This window comes from Pseudophryne corroboree, chromosome 1 (assembly GCF_028390025.1).
Source record: "Pseudophryne corroboree isolate aPseCor3 chromosome 1, aPseCor3.hap2, whole genome shotgun sequence".
Lineage (NCBI taxonomy): Eukaryota > Metazoa > Chordata > Amphibia > Anura > Myobatrachidae > Pseudophryne > Pseudophryne corroboree.
In genome coordinates, this window is record NC_086444.1 from 273,726,559 (window position 1) to 273,750,649 (window position 24,091).

Consider the following 24,091-nt stretch of genomic DNA (forward strand, 5'->3'; position numbering starts at 1 on the left):
CATTATCACCGTATATGGCGAAAATATGTTTCTTGGTGTGAGGCCAGGACTGCGCCTACGGAGGAGTTTCATTTGGGCCGTCTCCTTCACTTCCTTCAAACAGGAGTGAATTTGGGACTAAAATTAGGGTCCATAAAGGTTCAAATTTCGGCCTTATCCATTTTCTTTCAAAAAGAATTGGCTTCTCTTCCTGAAGTGCAGACATTTGTGAAGGGAGTGCTGCATATTCAGCCTCCTTTTGTAGCTCCGGTGGCGCCTTGTGATCTTAACGTGGTGTTAAGTTTTCTTAAGTCACATTGGTTTGAACCACTCAAAACGGTGGAGTTAAAATATCTCACTTGGAAGGTGGTCATATTGCTAGCCTTGGCTTCGGCTAGGCGAGTCTCGGAATTGGCGGCTTTATCCAATAAAAGCCCCTATCTGGTTTTTCATGTGGATAGGGCGGAATTGCGGACTCGTCCTTATTTCCTACCTAAAGTGGTTTCATCCTTTCATATGAATCAACCTATTGTTGTGCCTGTAGCTACGCGTGACTTGGAGGATTCCGAGCCCCTGGATGTGGTCAGGGCTTTGAAAATTTACGTGGCCAGAACGGCTAGAGTCAGAAAAACAGAAGCACTATTTGTCCTGTATGCAGCCAACAAGGTTTGCGCTCCTGCTTCAAAGCAGACTATTGCTCGCTAGATCTGTAACACGTTTCAGCGGGCACATTCTACGGCAGGATTGCCATTGCCTAAATCGGTTAAGGCCCATTCCACTAGGAAGGTGGGCTCTTCTTGGGCGGCTGCCCGAGGGGTCTCGGCATTACAGTTGTGCCGAGCAGCTACTTGGTCGGGGTCAAACACCTTTGCAAAGTTCTATAAGTTTAATACCCTGGCTGAGGAGGACCTCCTGTTTGCTCAATCGGTGCTGCAGAGTCATCCGCACTCTCCCGCCCGTTTGGGAGCTTTGGTATAATCCCCATGGTCCTTACGGAGTCCCCAGCATCCTCTAGGACGTTAGAGAAAATAAGATTTTACACTTACCGGTAAATCTATTTCTCGTAGTCCGTAGAGGATACTGGGCGCCCGTCCCAAGTGCGGACTACTTCTGCAAGACTTGTATATAGTTATTCCTGACATAAGGGTTATGTGTTGGTTAATCGGTTGAACCGAGGCTATGTTGTTGTTCATACTGTTAACTGGGTAGTTTATCACAAGTTATACGGTGTGATTGGTGTGGCTGGTATGAATCTTGCCCTTGGATTAACAAAATCCTTCCTCGTACTGTCCATCTCCTCTGGGCACAGTTTCCCTAACTGAGGTCTGGAGGAGGGGCATAGAGGGAGGAGCCAGTGCACACCCAGAATCAAAAGTCTTTCTTAAAGTGCCCATGTCTCCTGCGGAGACCGTCTATTCCCCATGGTCCTTACGGAGTCCCCAGCATCCTCTACGGACTACGAGAAATAGATTTACCGGTAAGTGTAAAATCTTATTTTTTCATTTCTCATATGTGCTTTAGGAGTGTATAAAGCGTGAACTCCATCAGTGCTTTTAGCTGCTTAAGTGTTTTGTAGCGCAGGTGAAGCACATTGTTCATTTAATCACTGTGATTATTGTAGGGTGCAGTGACTACAACCAGACCTATAATAAGATACCAGTGTACATTATTCCTAGCATTTACAAATTTGCCTTTCCAGTTAAGAATATATCCCCTAGAGCTAGACACATTTCTATCTAGTCATCCTATAATGGTATAATTTTTCAGATTTTTCTTCCAGGATGAACAAATGTATGTCGTATTAGTTGGATTTTTTTTCTATTTTTATCTGTCCTGTGAGGTGTGTATGTGCCTCTTTAATAGAGAACAATAAAATATATACATATGTATTTAGCCATAAAGAAGATAAAATATTTCTGCAGCAGGGAACATTGGTTTCCACAGGGAAACATTGGGGTGTAGAGTGGATCTTGATCCAGAGGCACCAACAGGCTAAAGCTTTAGGCTGTCCCAGGATGCATTGGGGCCTCCTCTATAACCCCGCCTCCAGGCATTTCCAGTTGGTGCCTGCATCAGCAGTTCACTTAACAGGGGGTGTGCACTGGGCAGCCCTGAAAAAAGCTTCTAGAAAAATGTCCTATTTCTGGCTTGGCTGTCAGCGCTGTATGTCATGGTGACACTTCAGCGCTGCAGCTCCATCACCTCCCAAGCGGCATTGCATACTCTCGCTACTCCGTTCCCGGGTACTTGCGGCAGAGACGTCCGGCTTAGGCACAGAGTTGTAGACTGCTCTCCTGGTTTGCGTGGTTGCTACAGGGAAGAGGAGGTAAGAGGATCTCCCAGACGGGACCCGCGATTAAATCACGTTCCGTCCGCAACCTGGGGAGACGGGTCACAGCGCTGGTGTGCACACTGTCACTGGGCAGGGACCCCATTATACCACCGGGGCGTCGGGTTACAGGTCGGGTGTACCAACACCCCATTTAATAAGGCTCACAATACCCAGGGTGGAAGTCCAGCATAGGGGAGATGGCGTTTGACCTGTAGCCCATTCCCCCGGTCCAGGGCGCCATCTCCTCACAGATTTTCCCGCCCTGAAGCTGCCTCACACTCCCTCACTCTCTGACTGAGACGCTAGGCGTCATCTTCTGAGCATAGCTGCGGCTGGTCTCCGGGACTTCAGGGCAAGGTCTCCCTTGTAAAGCCGCCTGTATACAGCGCTGAAACTTTACAAACACTTAAGTATTCTACATGTCTTTCTACAGACAGCGTTAGTTGAGACAGAGTATACTGTTTCCAGAATATATTGTACGAGTATGCTGACTCGAGAGAGAAAATATACACACACACACACACACACACACACACACACACAATACTTATATAGACAGAGATAGATATATATATATATATATATATATATAAATATATAAAAACAGGAATATGGGCATCAGCGACCAATGGTGTCTATTGTAATGGAACTTAAAAAAAAATTATTACAAAAAATCATATTTAATTTACAAAACACAGTCTGATTTCATTAAAAAATGGCTTAAGCAAAAAAGTTCATATAAAAATGGAAAACATGAGAGTGAAATAATAATAGTACAAAGTACATATAAAAATTAATATATAGGTATAAAGTGCTTATCTTTGATAGAGGAGGTCAGTCTGGAAATGATCATGGAATGACCAACGCGTTTCGTCCGTCAGGACTTCATCAAGGGTAATGTCATTGGGACATGTCTTGTATTTATACCTTTTACTAATTGGGAAACTAGGTGTGACATCACTTCCTCCCAAAGTGATGTTTAGGGAGCATATATTAGTAATAAGTAGCATATTTAGATAAAATCAATATATGTAGTATGGATATTTAAAACAAAGCTAACCAACACTGTTAAATTTGAAAACGAGTGGTTTAGTGAGTGTAAAGTACTACTAATAGCGGGGTTTACTAGAAAGGGTTACTTCCGCCCCACTTCCTGTGGTGGGACGGGATCTTCTGCGCATGCGCCAATTACGGCGTCCGGTACCGGGTAAGGGGAAGCCGCGTCGTGTTTACAGGAAGTCCCGTCTTGACATTCACGTCATCTCCCGCGTGCCTCATCACGTGTGGGGAACAGGAAGCCATATGTCCCGTGGAACGCACTCCAGACAGGGAAATCAGTCTATCATGCCGCGCTTCACTTCCGGTCAATGAAACCCCATAGAGCAGATGTAGTCCCGAGATCAGTTAAACATTGAGACGCATTTGGACCGCAAATGACGTTTTTAGATAGTCTTTCAATAGTGAGCCATAATGATGGATTATTATTCTTTAAGGTTTTAACAGTTATAGGTGGATTCATGTTCTTCATTTAATCGATGTATAAGTATATAGTCTCTTATTACGCCGGTCTCTAGGTTTTGCCCAGAAAAACATAGAAAGAAGGGGAAATAAAAAAATGTATAAATTACCAGGAACTCAAGAACATGTATGTACATACATATATAAAGCAACATGTATATTATATATGAATAATTAAAGTATATTATCCCAAGCTAGTAAAAGTGAAATTTAGGTTGTAATAAATTATGATTAAAGTGCCTATGCAACAGCTCCTGTGTCTTTTATTATTAATATCTTAAAAAGAAAGGTGTGAATACTTATTCAAGTGTTTGTGCGAAGAATGAAAGAAATTATATACCAGTCCCTAGAATAACCAATTAAAGGAAGGAATAGAGGGGGGAACACCAAAAGTATTTTTGGATCCGTAAGTGTTAAGTGATATTCAATTTAGTGATTAGAAACTTCAATGTGCATGTCTTGTTTCTACAGCACCTGGTCTTCTCCGGAGGTCACCCTCCTTGATACTGGCCAGGCCCATAAAATGCTTAGCTTCCACGATCGGACGAGAGTGGGCGTTCCATCTTGGTATGGCTGTAGTCTTTCTTAGCACAAGTTCCCTTAAAGAATACATAACTGGACTAAAGGGTCTAGAAATAAGAAACCAAAACCAGACACCACAATGTTTATTTACAAGAAAAGAAAGGGGGAAGATATCTAGAGAAAGGGAGAGATTTCATAACTTTCGTTGAATCCAGCTGGGTGCATCGTCTTTAATTGGAATATCCAGAACATTTCTCTTCTGGATAGCAGGTACGCAAGGTCGCCACTTCTTTCGCCAAGTGTGACATGTTCTATGGCTTTGTACGTTAGGGCGTCAGGATTAGAGTTATGGTGTAGTAAAAAATGCTTGGAAACCGCATGTGTTTCCACCTTGTTTTTTATATTCCGAACATGTTCTTGGATTCTTAGTTTAAGCTGTCTCTTCGTCTTTCCAATGTATTTCTTACCACAGTCACATTCCAAAAGGTAAATAACGGAGGTTGAGTTACAGTTCATGTACTCCTTGATCTTAAATTCTTTCACATCACCTGTTGCAGAGAAGGTTTTCATGTTTGGGTGTATATATCTACAGATATTGCAGTGTCCACACTTGTAGCTACCTACACACCTGATAAGGGGTTCCTTGTTGTTGGTCACAGATCTCAGCATGCTTGGTGCCACCAAGTCCTTAAGATTTTTAGATTTCTTAAAAACAATCTCAGGTTGCAGTGGTAGTATGTCTTTTAAAACAGGATCCATGAGTAAAATGTTCCAGTGGGTTTTCAATGATTGCCTGATGAGTTTCTCATGTCTACTGTAAGTCGTAATAAAAGCAGTAGAGTCCTTTGTTTCCCTGTTCTTGTACGTTAGAAGGTCGTTCCTCTCCAAGGTTCCTGTCTTATTGACCGCCTCGTCAAGAATGTTAATGGGATACTTTTTGTCCAGGAATCTATTTCTGTATTTCTCCAGTTGTTCATTACACTCTTCTATTTCGCTGCAATTCCTTCTAATTCTGTGGAACTGGGAGTAGGGGATGTTGTTTTTCCACTGTTTTTGATGATTGCTCCTGTAGTCCAAATAACTGTTGGTAAAAAAAGTTGTTAAAATCTTCCAATGTACCATTGGAAGATTTTAACAACTTTTTTACGAATTATCTGGCACATAATGATCTGAATCTCACCTTTACTTCAAATGTGAGCAAAGTACAGATAGAGTTCTTGGATCTCATCCTCGTGGGGAATGACAACAGAATCGTCACAAGAAACTATATCAAACCAGTGGACACCAACAGTTATTTGGACTACAGGAGCAATCATCAAAAACACTGGAAAAACAACATCTATGTTTTCTGGAGGCACCAGAGCGCCTGAGCCCATTAGGAAGAGTGCCGGTCCGCACATTGACATATATATATATATATATATATATATATATATATATATATATATATATATATATATATATATATATATATATATATATATACTCGAGTATAAGTCGACCCGAATATAAGCTGAGGCACCTAATTTTACCCAAAAAACCTGGGAAAACTTATTGACTCGAGTATAAGCCTGGGGTGGGAAATGCAGCTCTAGCCGTACACAGCCCTCAGTGCCAGATATGCCCCCACAGTGCCAGATGTGCCCCACAGTGCCAGATATGCCCCACAGTGCCAGATATGCCCCACAGTGCCAGATGTGCCTGATATGCCCCACAGTGCCAGATGTGCCCCACAGTGCTAGATACTTACCCTCCGTCGCTCCCGCGCTGTCTTCTGAAGGAGGGACACGGAGAGCGCAGTGCGCGGCTCTCCTGTGTCCCTCCTGCCAGATATGCCCCACAGTGCCAGATGTGCTAGATATGCCCCACAGTGCTAGATATGCCCCACAGTGCCAGATATGCCCCACAGTGCTAGATGTGCCAGATATGCCCAACAGTGCCAGATGTGCCTGATATGCTCCACAGTGCCAGATGTGCCCCACAGTGCCAGATGTGCCCCACAGTGCTAGATACTTACCCTCCGTCGCTCCCGCGCTGTCTTCTGAAGGAGGGACACGGAGAGCGCAGTGCGCGGCTCTCCTGTGTCCCTCCTGCGTCTCCGGCGGCAGCGGCGTGTGTTAAAGGAAGTGCCGGTTCGTGCACTTCCTTTAACACACACACCGCCAGAGATGCAGGAGGGACACAGGAGAGCCGCGCGCTGCGCTCTCCGTGTCCCTCCTAACGCTGACTCGATTATAAGCCGAGGTGGCTTTTTCAGCACAAAAAAAACGTGCTGAAAAGGTCGGCTTATAATCGAGTTTATACGGTATATATTCCAGCACTCTCATCAGAGTATCCAACGGTGGTGTGCATTATACAGGTTAATCCCCTTTCAGAGTGATTCCAGTATATAGACAAAGTCCAAAAAATAGGCACTCTCCAAGTCACTTTTGACATTTGCTTAGAACATTTTTATACCATACTCACAGTACCAATAAATGCAAGGCTTCACAAGGTTTGCATACAGACATTGTGCAACGTTTCGGTTAGTAAATAACCTTTGTCAAGCTTTTCAACATTATAAGCCAACAGCAGTAGCAACAAAGCGGAGTTAGTGCAGCGGAATTAGCATACCTGTTCAATAAGAGCCTCTTAAATACCCCCGCATGTGTGTGCCGCACGATTTCCGCTGGAGCGCATCACTTCCGCTTCCGCTCAGGATACACTACAAACGTCTATGGAACGCATATGCGTTCCACCGCCAATCACCCCCCAAATCCGGATGTAAAGCTGATGTGCTAATCAGTGTGGAACGCAAATGCGTTCCACACACCCGGAATGTCCCTTATCAATATTTTAGACAGTGTATAAATATCACTCTATTATAATATATTTGGAAGGGGATTATATTAAAGGATATTTTTCTTGGTGCGCGCAATTATACACACTAGCAACGGGATATCAAGAGGCTACTTGTATTATGGGGGTAATTCCAAGTTGATCGCAGCAGGATTTTTGATAGCAATTGGGCAAACCATGTGCACTGCAGGGGAGGCAGATATAACATGTGCAGAAAGAGTTAGATTAGTTAGACCTCACAATATTATTTTTAGTCCTAAAATTTGCACCGAGGTTGCTGGATGACTAAGCTAAGCGACCCAAGTGGCCGACACAAACACCTGGCCCATGCAAGATGGAATTGTCCTTGGGCCCTCCCACCCACCTTTATGTTGTATAAACAGGACATGCACACTTTAAGAAACCCATCATTTCAGCGACAGGGTCTGCCACACGACTGTGACTGAAATGACTGGTTGGTTTGGGCCCCCACCAAAAAAGAAGCAATCAATCTCTCCTTGCACAAACTGGCTCTACAGAGGCAAGATGTCCACCTCCTTCTCATCGTCCAATTCCTCACCCCTTTCACTGTGTACATCCCCCTCCTCACAGATTATTAATTCGTCCCCACTGGAATCCACCATCTCAGGTCCCTGTGTACTTTCTGGAGGCAATTGCTGGTGAATGTCTCCACGGAGGAATTGATTATAATTCATTTTGATGAACATCATCCTCTCCCCATTTTCTGGAAGTAACCTCGTACGCCGATTGCTGACAAGGTGAGCGGCTGCACTAAACACTCTTTCAGAGTACACACTGGAGGGGGGGCAACTTAGGTAAAATAAAGCCAGTTTGTGCAAGGGCCTCCAAATTGCCTCTTTTTCCTGCCAGTATACGTACGGACTGTCTGACATGCCTACTTGGATGCGGTCACTCATATAATCCTCCACCGTTCTTTCAATGGTGACAGAATCATATGCAGTGACAGTAGACGACATGTCAGTAATCGTTGGCAGGTCCTTCAGTCCGGACCAGATGTCAGCACTCGCTCCAGACTGCCCTGCATCACCGCCAGCGGGTGGGCTCGGAATTCTTAGCCTTTTCCTCGCAGCCCCAGTTGCGGGAGAATGTGAAGGAGGAGCTGTTGACGGGTCACGTTCCGCTTGACTTGACAATTTTCTCACCAGCAGGTCTTTGAACCTCTGCAGACTTGTGTCTGCCAGAAAGAGAGATACAACGTAGGTTTTAAATCTAGGATAGAGCACGGTGGCCAAAATGTAGTGCTCTGATTTCAACAGATTGACCACCCGTGAATCCTGGTTTTGACCACCCGTGAATCCTGGTTAAGCGAATTAAGGGCTCCATCCACAAGTCCCACATGCCTAGCGGAATCGCTCTGTTTTAGCTCCTCCTTCAATCTCTCTAGCTTCTTCTGCAAAAGCCTGATGAGGGGAATGACCTGACTCAGGCTGGCAGTGTCTGAACTGACTTCACGTGTGGCAAGTTCAAAGGGTTGCAGAACCTTGCACAACGTTGAAATCATTCTCCACTGCGCTTGTCAGGTGCATTCCCCCTCCTTTGACTATATCGTAGGTAGCTGTATAGGCTTGAATGGCCTTTTGCTGCTCCTCCATCCTCTGAAGCATATAGAGGGTTGAATTCCACCTCGTTACCACCTCTTGCTTCAGATGATGGCAGGGCAGGTTCAGGAGTGTTTGCTGGTGCTCCAGTCATCGGCACGCGGTGGCTGAATGCCGAAAGTGGCCCGCAATTCTTCGGGCCACCGACAGCATCTCTTGCACGCCCCTGTCGTTTTTTAAATAATTCTGCACCACCAAATTCAATGTATGTGCAAAACATGGGACGTGCTGAAATTTGCCCAGATGTAATGCACGCACAATATTGGTGGCGTTGTCCGATGTCACAAATCCCCAGGAGAGTCCAATTGGGGTAAGCCATTCTGCGATGATGTTCCTCAGTTTCCGTAAGAGGTTGTCAGCTGTGTGCCTCTTATGGAAAGCGGTGATACGAAGCGTAGCCTGCCTAGGAACGAGTTGGCGTTTGCGAGATGCTGCTACTGGTGCCGCCGCTGCTGTTCTTGCTGCGGGAGGCAATACATCTACCCATTGGGCTGTCGCAGTCCTATAGTCCTGAGTCTGCCCTGGTCCACTTGTCCACATATCTGTGGTTAAGTGGACATTGGGTACAACTGCATTTTTTAGGACACTGGTGACTCTTTTTCTGACGTCTGTGTACATTTTCGGTATTGCCTGCCTAGAGAAATGGAATCTAGATGGTATTTGGTACCGGGGACACAGTACCTCAATCAATTCTTTAGTTCCCTGTGAATTAACGGTGGATACCGGAAACACGTTTCTCACCACCCAGGCTGCCAAGGCCTGAGTTATCCGCTTTGCAGCAGGATGACTGCTGTGATATTTCATCTTCCTCGCAAAGGACTGTTGAACAGTCAATTGCTTACTGGAAGTAGTACAAGTGGTCTTCCGACTTCCCCTCTGGGATGACGATCGACTCCCAGCAGCAACAACAGCAGCGCCAGCAGCAGTAGGCGTTACACTCAAGGATGCATCGGAGCAATCCCAGGCAGGAGAAGACTCGTCAGACTTGACAGTGACATGGCCTGCAGGACTATTGGCTCTTCTGTCTAAGGAGGAAATTGACACAGAGGGAGTTGGTGGTGTGGTTTGCAGGAGCTTGGTTACAAGAGGAAGGGATTTAGTTGTCAGTGGACTGCTTCGGCTGTCACCCAAAGTTTTTGAACTTGTCAATGACTTCTGATGAATGCGCTCCAGGTGACGTATAAGGGAGGATGTTCCTAGGTGGTTAACGTCCTTACCCCTACTTATTACAGCTTGACAAAGGCAACACACGGCTTGACACCAGTTGTCCGCATTTCTGTTGAAATAATTCCACACCGAAGAGGTGATTTTTTTTTTTGTATTTTGACCATGCATGTCAATGGCCATATTCGTCCCACGGACAACAGGTGTCTCCCCGGGTGCCTGACTTAAACAAACCACCTCACCATCAGAATCCTCCTTGTCAATTTCCTCCCCAGCGCCAGCAACACCCATATCCTCATCCTGGTGTACTTCAACAGTGACATCTTCAATTTAACTATCAGGAACTGGACTGCGGGTGCTCCATCCAGCACTTGCAGGGGGCGTGCAAAGGGTGGAAGGCGCCACCTCTTCCCGTCCAGTGTTGGGAAGGTCAGGCATCGCAACCGACACAATTGGACTCTCCTTGGGGATTTGTGATTTAGAAGAACGCACAGTTCTTTGCTGTGCTTTTGCCATCTTAAGTCTTTTAAGTTTTCTAGCAGGAGGATGAGTGCTTCCATCCTCATGTGAAGCTGACCCACTAGTCATGAGGAACATAGGAGAGGGCCTCTGCCGTTCCTTGCCACTCCGTGTCGTAAATGGCATATTGGCAAGTTTACGCTTCTCCTCAGACGATTTTAATTTTGATTTATCTTACGTCCTAGAGGATGCTGGGGACTCCGTAAGGACCATGGGGTATAGACGGGCTCCGCAGGAGACATGGGCACCTAAAAGAACTTTCTAGTATGGTGTGCACTGGCTCCTCCCTCTATGCCCCTCCTCCAGACATCCGTTAGATCTTGTGCCCAGAGGAGATAGGGTGCATTACAGGAGCTCTCCTGAGTTTTCTGTAAAAAGAATTTTGTTAGGTTTTTTATTTTCTGGCAACAGAATCCCTGCATAGTGGGACTGAGGGGAGAGAAGCAGACCCACTTCTTAAGAGTTAAGGGCTCTGCTTCTTAGGCTACTGGACACCATTAGCTCCAGAGGGAGTCGGAACACAGGTCTCACCCTGGGGTTCGTCCCGGAGCCGCGCCGCCATCCTCACAGATGCCGTAAAAAAGAAGCCGGTGAGTATGACAGATCATAAGAAGACGTCAGGCGGCAGAAGACTTCAGATCTTCATGAGGTAAGCGCGCAGCAGGTAGCTGCGCGCCATTGCTCCCACATTTACACACACACATGGCACTGATGGGTGCAGGGCGCGGGGGGGCGCCCTGGGCAGCAATAAACCTTGTTTTTAGGCAAGAAGCATGTAGTTAGGCTGCGGGGCAGTAAACTACGAATCCCCGCCATTTTTTTTTTCAAAATATCGAGCGGGACCGAAGCCCGCCGCGCGAGAGGGCGGAGCTTGATCCCTCAGCACTAACCATCGCCATTTTCTCCACAGAGGCTGCAGTGAACGCTGGCTCCCTGGACTCTCCCCTGCTGAGCATCAGAGGGCTGAAAATAAGAGAGGGGGGGCACATATTTAAAGCGCAGTGAGTGGGGAATTCTGTATACATTTATATGTACAGTAAAAGCGCTATTTGGGGTTTTTTCCCTGGGTCAGTTGGCGCTGGTGTGTGCTGGCATACTCTCTCTCTGTCTTTCCAAAGGGCCTTCTTTGGGGAATTGTCCCCTTATAGTTATATCCCAGTGTGTGTGGGGGGTGTCTGTACGTGTGTCGGCATGTCTGAAACGGAAGGCTTATCCAAAGAGGAGGTGGAACAGATGAGTGGTGTGTCTCAGTCGGCGGTGCCGACTCAGGATTGGATGAATATGTGGCATATGTTAAATGCTAGTGTAGCTTCACTGCATGAAAGACTGGACAAAGCAGAGTCCAGAGCGTCGGCAGGTAATCAATCTACAGATTATGCCGACTCACAGGACCCATCGGGGTCTCAGAAACGTCCCTTCTCACAAATAAGGGACACAGATACCGACACGGACTCTGATTCCAGTGTCGACTATGATGAAGTAAGGTTGCACCCCAGGGTGACAAAAAGTATTCAGTGCATGATTATTGCAATAAAAGATGTTACATATCACTGATGAGCCCTCGGTGCCCGACACGAGGATACACATGTTTAAGGGAAAGAAACAGGTTATAAACTTTCCTCCTTCCCATGAAATTAATGAGTTATGTGAAAAAGCTTGGGAAACTCCAGATAAGAAACTGCAGATTCCCAAAAGGGTTCTTATGGCGTACCCTTTCCCTACACAGGACAGGGTACATTGGGAATCCTCTCCCACAGTGGACAAAGCCTTAACACGCCTTTCCAAGAAGGTGGCGCTACCGTCCCCTGACACAGCGGCCCTCAAGGACCCTGCGGACCTTAGGCAAGAGACTAAAGTCTATCTACACTCATACTGGTACTTTGCTTAGACCGGCAAATGCGTCGGCATGGGTATGTAGTGCAGTAGCAGCTTGGACAGATACACTGTCAGCTGACCTTGATACCCTAGATAGGGATACAATTTTGTTTACATTAGCTCATATTAAGGACGCAGTCTTATATATGAGGGACGCTCAAAGAGACATTGGTTTACTGGGTTCAAGAGCCAATGCTATGGCTATTTCGGCAAGAAGAGCCTTGTGGATCCGCCAATGGACGGGGGATGCAAACTCAAAAAGGCATATGGAGGTTTTACCTTACAAAGGAGATGTATTGTTTGGGGACGGCCTCGCGGACCTGATCTCTACAGCTACCGCGGGTAAGTCGACCTTTTTACCTTTTGTTCCCCAACAGCAAAAGAAACCCCCACAATATCGGATGCAGTCCTTTCGGTCGCATAGATCCAGAAGAGGTCGGGGCTCCTCTTTCCTCGCCAGAGGTAAGGGTAGAGGCAAGAGGACACCTGCTGCGGCTGGTTCCCAAGAGCAGAAGTCCTCCCCGGCTTCCGCTAAGTCCACCGCATGACGCTGGGGCTCCCCTGCGGGAGTCCGCTCAGGTGGGGGCACGCCTTCGACTATTCAGCCAAGTCTGGGTTCAGTCAGACGTGGACCCTTGGGTGATAGAAATAGTCTCTCAGGGCTACAAGCTGGAATTCGAAGAGGTGCCCCCACGCCGATTTTTTCAAGTCGGCCTTACCAGCTTCTACTCCAGAGCGGGAAGTAGTGCTAGCTGCAATTCAAACGCTGTGTCAACAGCAATTGATTATCGGGGTTCCCCTGAGCCAACAGGGAAAAGGGTATTATTCAACCATATTTGTGGTCCCGAAGCCGGATGGTTCAGTCAGGCCCATTTTAAACCTAAAATCCCTGAACCTGTACCTGAAAAGATTCGAATTCAAGATAGAATCACTCCGAGCGGTGATAGCCTGCCTGGAATGGGGGGATTTTATGGTGTCACCGGACATAAAGGAAGCTTACCTTCATGTCCCCATATATCCCTCTCATCAGGAGTACCTGAGATTCGCGGTACAGGATTGTCATTACCAGTTTCAGACATTGCCGTTTGGGCTGTCCACGGCCCCGAGGATTTTCACCAAGATAATGGCGGAAATGATGGTGATCCTGCGTAAGCGAGGAGTCACAATTATCCCATACTTGGACGATCTCCTGATAAAAGCGAGATCAAGAGAGCAATTACTGGAGAACGTGGCACTCTCTCAGAGAGTGCTTCAGCAACATGGGTGGATTCTCAATCTACCGAAGTCACAGTTGGTTCCGGCAACTCGACTAGCCTTCCTTGGCATGATACTGGACACGGAACAAAAGAAAGTTTTCCTCCCGTTGGAAAAAGTCAAGGACCTCCAGAACATGGTCCGAGAACTACTGAAGCCGAAAAGAGTGTCAGCTCATCAATGCACTCGGGTTCTGGGGAAAATGGTGGCAACTTACGAGGCCATTCCCTTCGGCAGGTTCCATGCAAGGACGTTTCAATGGGATCTTCTGGACAAATGGTCCGGGTCCCATCTACAATTACATCAGAAGAAATAACACTGTCCCCCAGGGCCAGGGTGTCTCTTCTATGGTGGCTGCAGAGTGCTCACCTTCTAGAGGGTCGCAGGTTCGGCATTCAGGACTGGATCCTGGTAACCAAGGACGCGAGCCTCCGAGGATGGGGAGCAGTCACCCAAGGAAGAAATTTTCAGGGACTATGGTCAGACCAGGAGTCCTGTCTACACATCAATGTGTTGGAGCTAAGGGCCATATACAACGGCCTGCGACAAGCGGAGATTCTTCTTCGCAACCTACTGGTTCTGATTCAATCAGACAATGTCACAGCAGTAGCTCATGTGAACCGCCAAGGCGGGACAAGAAGCCGAGTCGCGATGGCGGAAGCCACCAGGATTCTTCGCTGGCCGGAAAATCACGTAAGCGCTCTGTCAGCTGTCTTCATTCCGGGACTGGCCAACTGGGAAGCAGACTTTGCTCAGCAGACACGATCTCCATCCAGGAGAGTGGGGACTTCATCAAGAAGTCTTTGCAGAGATAACGGATCTTTGGGAAGTTCCTCAAATAGACATGATGGCGTCACGCCTCAACAAGAAGCTTCGGAGGTATTGTGCCAGGTCCCAGGACCCTAAGGCAATAGCAGTAGACGCTCTGGTAACACCATGGGTATTCCAGTCGGTCTACGTGTTTCCTCCTCTTCCTCTCATCACAAAAGTGTTGAGGATCATAAATCGAAAAAGAGTACAAACAATACTCATTGTTCCAGACTGGCCTCTAAGGGCCTGGTACTCAGATCTTCAGGAGATGCTCACGGAAGATCCCTGGCCTCTTCCTCTAAGGGAAGACCTGTTACAGCAAGGGCCCTGCATGTTCCAAGACTTACCGCGGTTACGTTTGACGGCATGGTGGTTGAACGCCGGATCCTAGCGGAGAAGGGTATTCCGGAGGAGGTCATACCTACTAGGCTAGGAAGGAGGTGACGGTAAAACATTATCACCGTATCTGGCGGAAATATGTCTCTTGGTGTGAAACCAAGAATGCTCCTATGGAAGATTTCCATCTGGGTCGTTTTCTCCACTTCCTACAGACAGGAGTGGATATGGGCCTAAAGTTAGGCTCTGTTAAAATACAGCTTTCGGCCTTGTCAATATTCTTTCAGAAGGAATTGGCTTCTCTCCCAGAAGTCCAGACGTTTGTAAAAGGAGTACTACACATTCAGCCTCCTTTTGTGCCCCCGGTGGCGCCATGGGACCTGAACTTGGTGTTGCAGTTCCTTAAATCACACTGGTTTGAACCCCTTAAAATGGTGAAGTTGAAATTTCTCACCTGGAAGGTGGTCATGTTGTTAGCCTTGACATCTGCGAGGCGTGTGTCATAATTGGCGGCCTTGTCTTACAAGAGCCCTTACTTGATTTTTCACGTAGATAGAGCGGAATTGAGAACTCGTCCTCAATTTTTACCCAAGGTGGTGTCTTCATTTCATATGAACCAACCTATTGTGGTGCCTGTGGCTACGAGTGACTTGGAGGATTCCATGTCCCTGGATGTAGTCAGGGCCTTAAAAATGTATGTAGCCAGGACGGCTAGAATTAGGAAAACAGATGCATTGTTTGTCCTGTATGCTGCCAACAAGAATGGCGTGCCTGCTTCGAAGCAGACTATTGCTCGCTGGATCTGTAACACGATTCAGCAGGCTTATGTTACGGCTGGATTGCCGTTACCGCATTCAGTAAAGGCCCATTCCACTAAGAAGGTGGGCTCTTCTTGGGCGGCTGCCCGGGGCGTCTCGGCATTAAAGCTTTGCCGAGCAGCAACTTGGTCGGGGCCAAACACTTTTGCTAAATTCTACAAGTTTGATACCCTGGCTGATGAGGACCTAGCATTTGCTCAGTCGGTGCTGCAGAGTCATCCGCACTGTCCCGCCCGATTGGGAGCTTTGGTATAAACCCCATGGTCCTTACGGAGTCCCCAGCATCCTCTAGGACGTAAGAGAAAAAAGATTTTAAACCTACCGGTAAATCTTTTACTCCTAGTCCGTAGAGGATGCTGGGCGCCCGTCCCAGTGCGGAAAATCTGCAAGACTTGTATATAGTTATTGCTTACATAAGGGTTATGTTACAGTTAGACTCGGTCTTGGACCGGTACTGTTGTTTGTTCATACTGTTAACTGGTTATGTGTATTCCAGGTTATATGGTATGATTGGTGTGGGCTGGTATGAATCTTGCCCTTAGATTAACAAAATCCTTTCCTCGTGTTGTCCATCTCCTCTGGGCACAGTTCTCTAACTGAGGTCTGGAGGAGGGGCATAGAGGGAGGAGCCAGTGCACACCATACTAGAAAGTTCTTTTAGGTGCCCATGTCTCCTGCGGAGCCCGTCTATACCCCATGGTCCTTACGGAGTCCCCAGCATCCTCTACGGACTAGGAGAAAAAGATTTACCGGTAGGTTTAAAATCTTATTTTTTGGGTCATTTTACTGAACGTTTGTTTTTTGGATTTTACATGCTCTCTACTATGACGTTGGGCATCGGCCTTGGCAGACTACGTTGATGGCATTTCATTGTCTCGGCCATGACCAGTGGCAGCAGCTTCAGCATGAGGTGGAAGTGGATCTTGATCTTTCCCTATTTTACCCTCCACATTTTTGTTCTCCATTTTTTAATGTGTGGAATTATATGCCAGTAATATATTTATCAATAGCAATGGCCTACTACTATATATACTGCGCACAAAAACTGAAATGCACCACAGGTATGGATGGATAGTATACTTGACGACACAGAGGTAGGTAGAGCAGTGGCCTTCTGTACCGTACTGCTATATATTATATACTGGTGGTCAGCAAACTGTGCAAAACTGAAATGCACCACAGGTATGGATGGATAGTATACTTGACGACACAGAGGTAGGTAGAGCAGTGGCCTACTGTACCGTACTGCTATATATTATATACTGGTGGTCAGCAAACTGCAAAACTGAAATGCACCACAGGTATGGATGGATAGTATACTTGACGACACAGAGGTAGGTAGAGCAGTGGCCTACTGTACCGTACTGCTATATGTTATATACTGGTGGTCAGCAAACTGCAAAACTGAAATGCACCACAGGTATGGATGGATAGTATACTTGACGACACAGAGGTAGGTAGAGCAGTGGCCTACTGTACCGTACTGTTATATATTATATATACTGGTGGTCAGCAAACTGTGCAAAACTGAAATGCACTACAGGTATGGATGTATAGTATACTGGACGACACGGAGGTAGGTAGAGCAGTGGCCTACTGTACCGTACTGCTATATATTATATACTGGTGGTCAGCAAACTGTGCAAAACTGAAATGCACCACAGGTATGGATGGGATAGTATACTTGACGACACAGAGGTAGAGCAGTGGACTACTGTACCGTACTGCTATATAGATAGTTATACTGGTGGTCAGCAAAATTCTGCACTGTCCTCCTACTATATACTACAATGCAGCACAGATATGGAGCGTTTTTCAGGCAGAGAACGTATAATACTGGTGGTCACTGGTCAGCAAAACACTGTCCTCCTACTATATAATACTGCTGGTACCCAGTCCCCACAATAAAGCAATTAGCACACTGAGCACAGATATTTGCAGCACACTGAGCACAGATATGGAGCGTTTTTTCAGGCAGAGAACGTAGATATTTGCACTTGCAGCACACTGAGCACAGATATTTGCAGCCCACTGAACATAGAAACTGAGAGGACGCCAGCCACGTCCTTTCACGATCATCTCCAATGCACGAGTGAAAAATGGCGGCGACGCGCGGCTCCTTATATAGAATATGAATCTCGCGAGAATCCGACTGCGGGATGATGACGTTCAGGCGCGCTCGGGTTAACCGAGCAAGGCGGGAGGATCCGAGTTGCTCGGACCCGTACAAAAAAAGGTGAAGTTCGGGCGGGTTCGGATCCCGAGGATCCGAACCCGCTCATCACTAATATATATATATGTGAGAAAATTAAATTAAAAACAAATGTGGTGGAGCTAATTATACGGGTCTAACCCAGGAAATTCTTCAAAACTAGCTGCTCATTCAAACCCCTAGGGGCAATTGTGTCCAACCTGAATATCCACTCAGCCTCTCGTTTGTGTAATTCTAGGACCCGATCACCACCTCTTATTGCTGGCAGTATCCAATCAATGATTCTACAGCGAAGAGTCGGTATTTGGTGCCCTAGTTCCATCCAATGTCTTGCCACTGGTTTATCCGAACTTCCGGTCTCGATCGCCTGGCGAATCGTACTTCTGTGATTGGCCATCCGATCTCTAAACCGCCTTTTTGTAAGGCCTACATAGGCCAGCCCACAAGGGCAAGTGATCAAATAGATAACATGGTCCATCAGACAGTGCAGGCGATGTTTTATTGGTATTTGCACACCACTATGTGGGTGTGGGAAAGTTGATCCTAGGATGACAGACCTACAGGTTGTGCAGTCCAAACACTTAAAACAGCCCTTTTTAGTAGATCTTAACCAAGTTCCACCCTTATCCTTCATGGGATTCATCAGTGGTCTCATGAGGAGCTGCTTCAAGTTAGCGCCACAACGATACGCTAGCATCGGTTGCCGATCTGTTAGTTTTTTAAGCTTTGAGTCAGATGCAATGATATTCCACTTGTGCCTAAATGCATCTTTCACAACTTTAGCTTTGTCATCATATCTACTTGCGTAGATCATCCGATTGTTGTTCTTTTGTCTTGCTTTTACGTGGGCATAGCAACCTTTCGGCGTGCTTTAGCAAGACAACTCTCAATCTTTTTATATGCATAACCCCTCTCTTTTAAACATGCCTTCACTTCCAGAATTTGTTGTTCAGCCAGTCTCTGGTCAGTATTGATCCTTAGGATACGTATAAACTGTGAGATTGGTAAGTTCATCTTCAGACTTGGAGAGTGATGGCTAGTGGCATATAGTAGAGAGTTTCTGTCCGTTTCTTTCCTAAAGAGTGTAGAACCTAGACCATTATCAGCCTTATAAATTGTAACATCCAAAAAGTCTAGCTTCATTTTGTCACATTTTGCTGTAAATTTAACTGGTGTATCCAACTCATTAAGCGCCACCACCATCTGCTGGAACTCAATCTCAGTCCCTCTCCATAGTGCAAAAACATCATCAATAAATCCATGATATTGTACAAGATGATCACCAAATCTCGGCATAATAAATGTATTTTCAAACCAGTACATGTAGATATTTGCATAGGCAGGTGCCAGGTTCGACCCCATCGCGGTCCCTGACACCTGCCTATAAAATCTACCCGCATACAAGAAATTATTCTCCTGCAGAACTAAACTCATTAACTCAATTAGAAATTCTATCGGCGGATCTGAATGTCCAAATTGTACAAGTGCATCACGTACTGCACTCATACCAGCTTCATGCGGTATAATTGTGTACAGTGAATTAACATCTAATGTTGCTAGCAAGATGTCATCATAATTCACAAGAGTATTTTGCTTAATTTTCTCAAGGAAGTCACTAGTGTCACGCAAGTAACTAGGAATCTGTAGGACAACCGGTTGTAAGTATTGATCAATGAATTTTGCTAGGGGTTGTAACAACGACCCCTGGGCCGAGATTATTGGATGCCCCGGGGGGGGGGGTCCACTAAGGTCTTGTGGACCTTGGGTAGGGTGTAAAGGAATGGGCACTTAGGGTGCTCAACCATGAGATAGGCTGCAGTCTGGCTGTCAATCCACCCACTTTGTAAACCCCTATTGATACATGAATCCACCTTACTTTTAATGTTCATCATAGGGTCTGAGGCACAGATCTTATATACAGTGGTGTCAGCCAATTGTCTCTTAATCTCTCTATCATAATTGGCCCAATTTTGTAGGACAATCGCCCCGCCCTTGTCAGCCGGGCGTATTATTACATGCTCATTTTCCTTCAGTGACTTCAATGCCATTCTCTGCCCCTTAGTAAGGTTATCATACCTACTAGGCGACATATTAGTTTTAACATCATATTCCATAGCTCTAACAAACGTTTTTATGCTTGAATTCAATGAAGGAGGGTCAAATAAGCTGGGATTTTTTAATTTATCGGTCACAATCTGAGTCTCCTGGGCACTATCTCCAAAATACTCCTTTAAACGTAATTTTACGAGCAAACCTAAATTGATCAACACAAAATTCAAAAGGGTCATGTCTCACCGTGGGAACAAAATTCAGGCCTAATGCTAAAAGTGATGTTTCATCAGGGGATAGTTGGTGATCAGATAAATTAAAGATGAGTTTCATCTCCGCCTCCTGCGACCTCTTCGCTTTATAGCCACTCCTCCTCAGGTGTGGCCTCTTCCTCTTGTGTGTGTAGTATCCCCCACCCCTCCCTGTGTGTCTAAAAAAACCACTAGGTGGGCGGGTGTCAGATTGTTCTGTATCTGATGTAGTAGCTGAGGAGGCGGTATCCAGAGTCTGAAAAACTCTAAGACCACGAGTTCTCCTAAACCTACTATTGTTCTTATTGTAATTATCACCACTCAACCATCGGTAGACTTGATGATTTTTATAATCATTCTCAACAGTACTTAGTTTTTTCCTCTTGAATGAGAGAAGCTCATTCTTGTATGTATCAATCTGGTTCTGTAATTTTGATATCCAACTATCAGTTTTGTCATTAGTCAAACTCTGCAGGGAATGCTGCTCAAAGGCCTTAATCTCCTGTTTTACTTGTGTTAATTCAACTCCTACTTGCTCAATGACCAAGAGCATAAGATCAAAGGCACATTTATTTAATACGCCACACCATCTACTACAGAAGGTGGCGCTATTGCGACCTATAGTAGGTACATTTCCAACTCTAAAACCTCGTGGAATTTTCTTTGTTCTAAAGTATTCTGACAAAAATTGTCCATGAAGGACTAAATCAGTTTCTCTCCGTTTTAGACGTAAAAGTCTATAAAATAAATCCACGGGTTTTTCAGTTGGCAATGCACCAAATTCACAAGATATAAGTGTGTGTTCAGCTTCAAACAATAAGCCCTCATCAAAGTCAAGACAATTCCTCCACACTTTAATGTAAATTATATACAGGTATAGAAATCATATGGAGACTGAGAACCAGCAGAGGCTATACTGACCCTACACTACAATTAGCTCCACCACACACAAATCTAAAAATAGGTATTACCACTAGCAGCAACATCAGCATTAGTCAATAATTTAAAAAGACATCATAATAACATGGGTGCAGGAAAGGATTGTACTTTTTGGGTACAAAACTATAGATATATATGGAAAGTCCAGCACTCTCATCAGAGTTTCCAACGGTGGGGTGCACTATACAGGTTAATCCCCTTTCAGAGTGATTCCAGTATATAGACAAAGTCCAAAAAATAGGCACTCTCCAAGTCACTTTTGAAATTTGCTTAGAACATTTGTATACCATACTCACAGTACCAATAAATGCAAGGCTTCACAGGGTTTGCATACAGACATTGGAGGTAATTCCAAGTTGATCGCAGCAGGAATTTTTTTAGCAGTTGGGCAAAACCATGTGCACTGCAGGGGAGGCAGATATAACATGTGCAGAAAGAGTTAGATTTGGGTTGGTTATTTTATTTCTGTGCAGGGTAAATACTGGCTGCTTTATTTTTACACTGCAAATTAGATTGCAGATTGAACACACCACACTCAAATCTAACTCTCTCTGCACATGTTAAATCTGCCTCCCCTGCTGTGCACATGGTTTTGCCCAACTGCTAAAAAATATCCTGCTGCGATCAACTTGGAATTACCCCCATTGTGCAACGTTTCGGTTAGTAAATAACCTTTGTCAAGCTTTTCAACATTATAAGCCAACAGCAGTAGCAACAAAGCAGAGTTAGTGCAGCGGAATTAGCATACCTGTTCAATAAGAGCCTCTTAAATGCCCCCGCATGTGTGTGCCGCGCGATCGCGGCGTGCATTCCATTCGCACAGGTGAGCGCTCCATCCGGATTTGGGGGGTGATTGGCGGTGGAACGCATATGCGTTCCATAGCCGTTTGTAGTGTATCCTGAGCGGAAGCGGAAGTGATGCGCTCCAGCGGAAATCCGCTCAGTGGAGCGCTCACCTGTGCGAATGGAACGCACGCCGCGATCGCGCGGCACACACATGCGGGGGTATTTAAGAGGCTCTTATTGAACAGGTATGTTGCACTAACTCTGCTTTGTTGCTACTGCTGTTGGCTTATAATGTTGAAAAGCTTGACAAAGGTTATTTACTAACCGGAACGTTGCACAATGTTGGTACTGTGAGTATGGTATAAAAATGTTCTAAGCAAATTTCAAAAGTGACTTGGAGAGTGCCTATTTTTTGGACTGTGTGTGTGTGTGTGTGTGTGTGTGTGTGTATATATATATATATATATATATATATATATATATATATGCATTGACTGTGACTCACAATGATTCATAATAGACTAGTACAGTATTTTTTTGTTTCCAAGTCTATATAAATTGTGTAGTCATTTATGTGAGGCAATTCATTTATATTGCCCCATACATAGATATGTAGACGTATGATTGCCTTATGGAACCCGGAGACTATATGGTATCCCTGGATATACAGTATGCATACCTGCATATACCTATTACCATGTCGCATCAACGGTTTCTGCGATTTGCTATTGGCAACCTCCATTATCAATTCCAGGCTCTGCCAGTTGGACTGGCTGCTGCTCCTCGGATCTTCACCAAGGTCATGGCCGTGATGACGACCCATCTCCGTCATCAGGGTGTCAGAATCCTGCCATATCTGGGCGACCTGTTGATTCTGGTAAATCCCACAATGTCGTCCTCAGTCATCTGCAACTGACTGTAACCTTCCTGCAAGCACACAGGTGACTTATCATTTGGAAGAAGTCCTCGCTAGTCCCAGCTCAGAGCATGGTGCACCTTGGGACACTCCTGGACACATAGTCAGCAGCTGTTTCTGTCTCCAGAAAAAGTCCTTAAGCTTCAGGACAGGATAAGATGATTCCTTTGTCACCCCAGAGTGTCGATACACTAGGCGTTGCAAGTACTTGGCTTGATGGTGTCGGCCTTCTACATGGTAGAGTACGCTCAATTTCATTCACGCCCTCTACAGAGGTTAATCCTTTCCAAGTGGGACAGCCTACCTCAGCGGGTCAGATCTCACATGATCACTTTGACTCCAGAGGTTTGTCTGTCGCTGACCTGGTGGCTGCAGGACCAGCAATTAAGCAGGGGCCATCCCTTCTGGATCCCCGACTGGGTCCTGCTGACAACGGACGCCAGTCTGAGGGGATGGGGTGCAGTGTTAGAGCAACACTCTTTTCAGGGTCGCTGGACCAAGGAGGAATCACTTCTCCCAATAAACATTCTGGAGCTGAGGGAGGTGTTCAATGTGCTATCTCTTGTCCTGCCTCTGGTACAGAACAGGCCTGTTCAAGTACGGTCAGACAACGCCACCACGGTGGCATACATAAATCATCATGGCGGCACTCAAAGCCGCGTGGCAATGATGGAAGTGTAAAAAAAATTTTGTTGGGTGGAACGCCATCTGCCAGCAATATCGGCAGTGTTTATTCCAGGCGCCCTGAACTGAGACCGGACTTCCTCAGTCGCCAGAGCGTGCACGCCGGAGAATGGAGTCTTCATCCAGAAGTCTTTCAACTCCTAGTGGACAGGTGTGGCCTACCAGATGTAGACCTGATGGCATCTCGACACAATTACAAGGTTCCGGTCTTCAGATTTCGGACCAGGGATCCTCAGACAGCATTCGTGCACGCACTGGCAATTCCATGGAATTTTCAGCTGCCCTATACGTTCCCTACAGTGTCACTTCTGCCCAGGGTCCTACCGAAGTTCAAACAAGAAGGAGGATCGCTACTTCTAATCGCTCCAGCGTGGCCCAGACGCATTGATTCTCAGACCTGCAGGGTCTGTCGACGGGGCGTCCCCTTCTACTTCCCCAGCGGTCAGACCTCCTCGTACAGAACCCTTGTGTCTACCCAGACCTGGCCAGACTGGCTTTGACGGCGTGGCTCTTGAAGCATCACTCCTGAGGACCAAAGGTTTTTCTGAGGCGGTTTTCCAGGCTATGTTGAAAGCCCGCAAACTGGACTCTGCCCGGATTTATTACAGGGTTTGGAATTCTTACTTCACCTATTGTGCTGATAAGAATTATGATGTCTTCCAGAATTCAA

At 46.0% G+C, this 24,091-nt stretch overlaps 1 protein-coding gene and 1 pseudogene across 7 annotated transcripts in view; one reads left to right on the forward strand and one right to left on the reverse strand.

Moving 5' to 3' along the window:
- The window catches only part of LYRM7 (LYR motif containing 7), a 168,577-nt gene that overhangs the window by 138,150 nt on the left and 6,336 nt on the right, over window positions 1-24,091 (forward strand). The gene's annotated exons all lie outside the window — the stretch shown is intronic.
- On the reverse strand, window positions 4,292-4,410 carry LOC134948628 (5S ribosomal RNA; annotated as a pseudogene).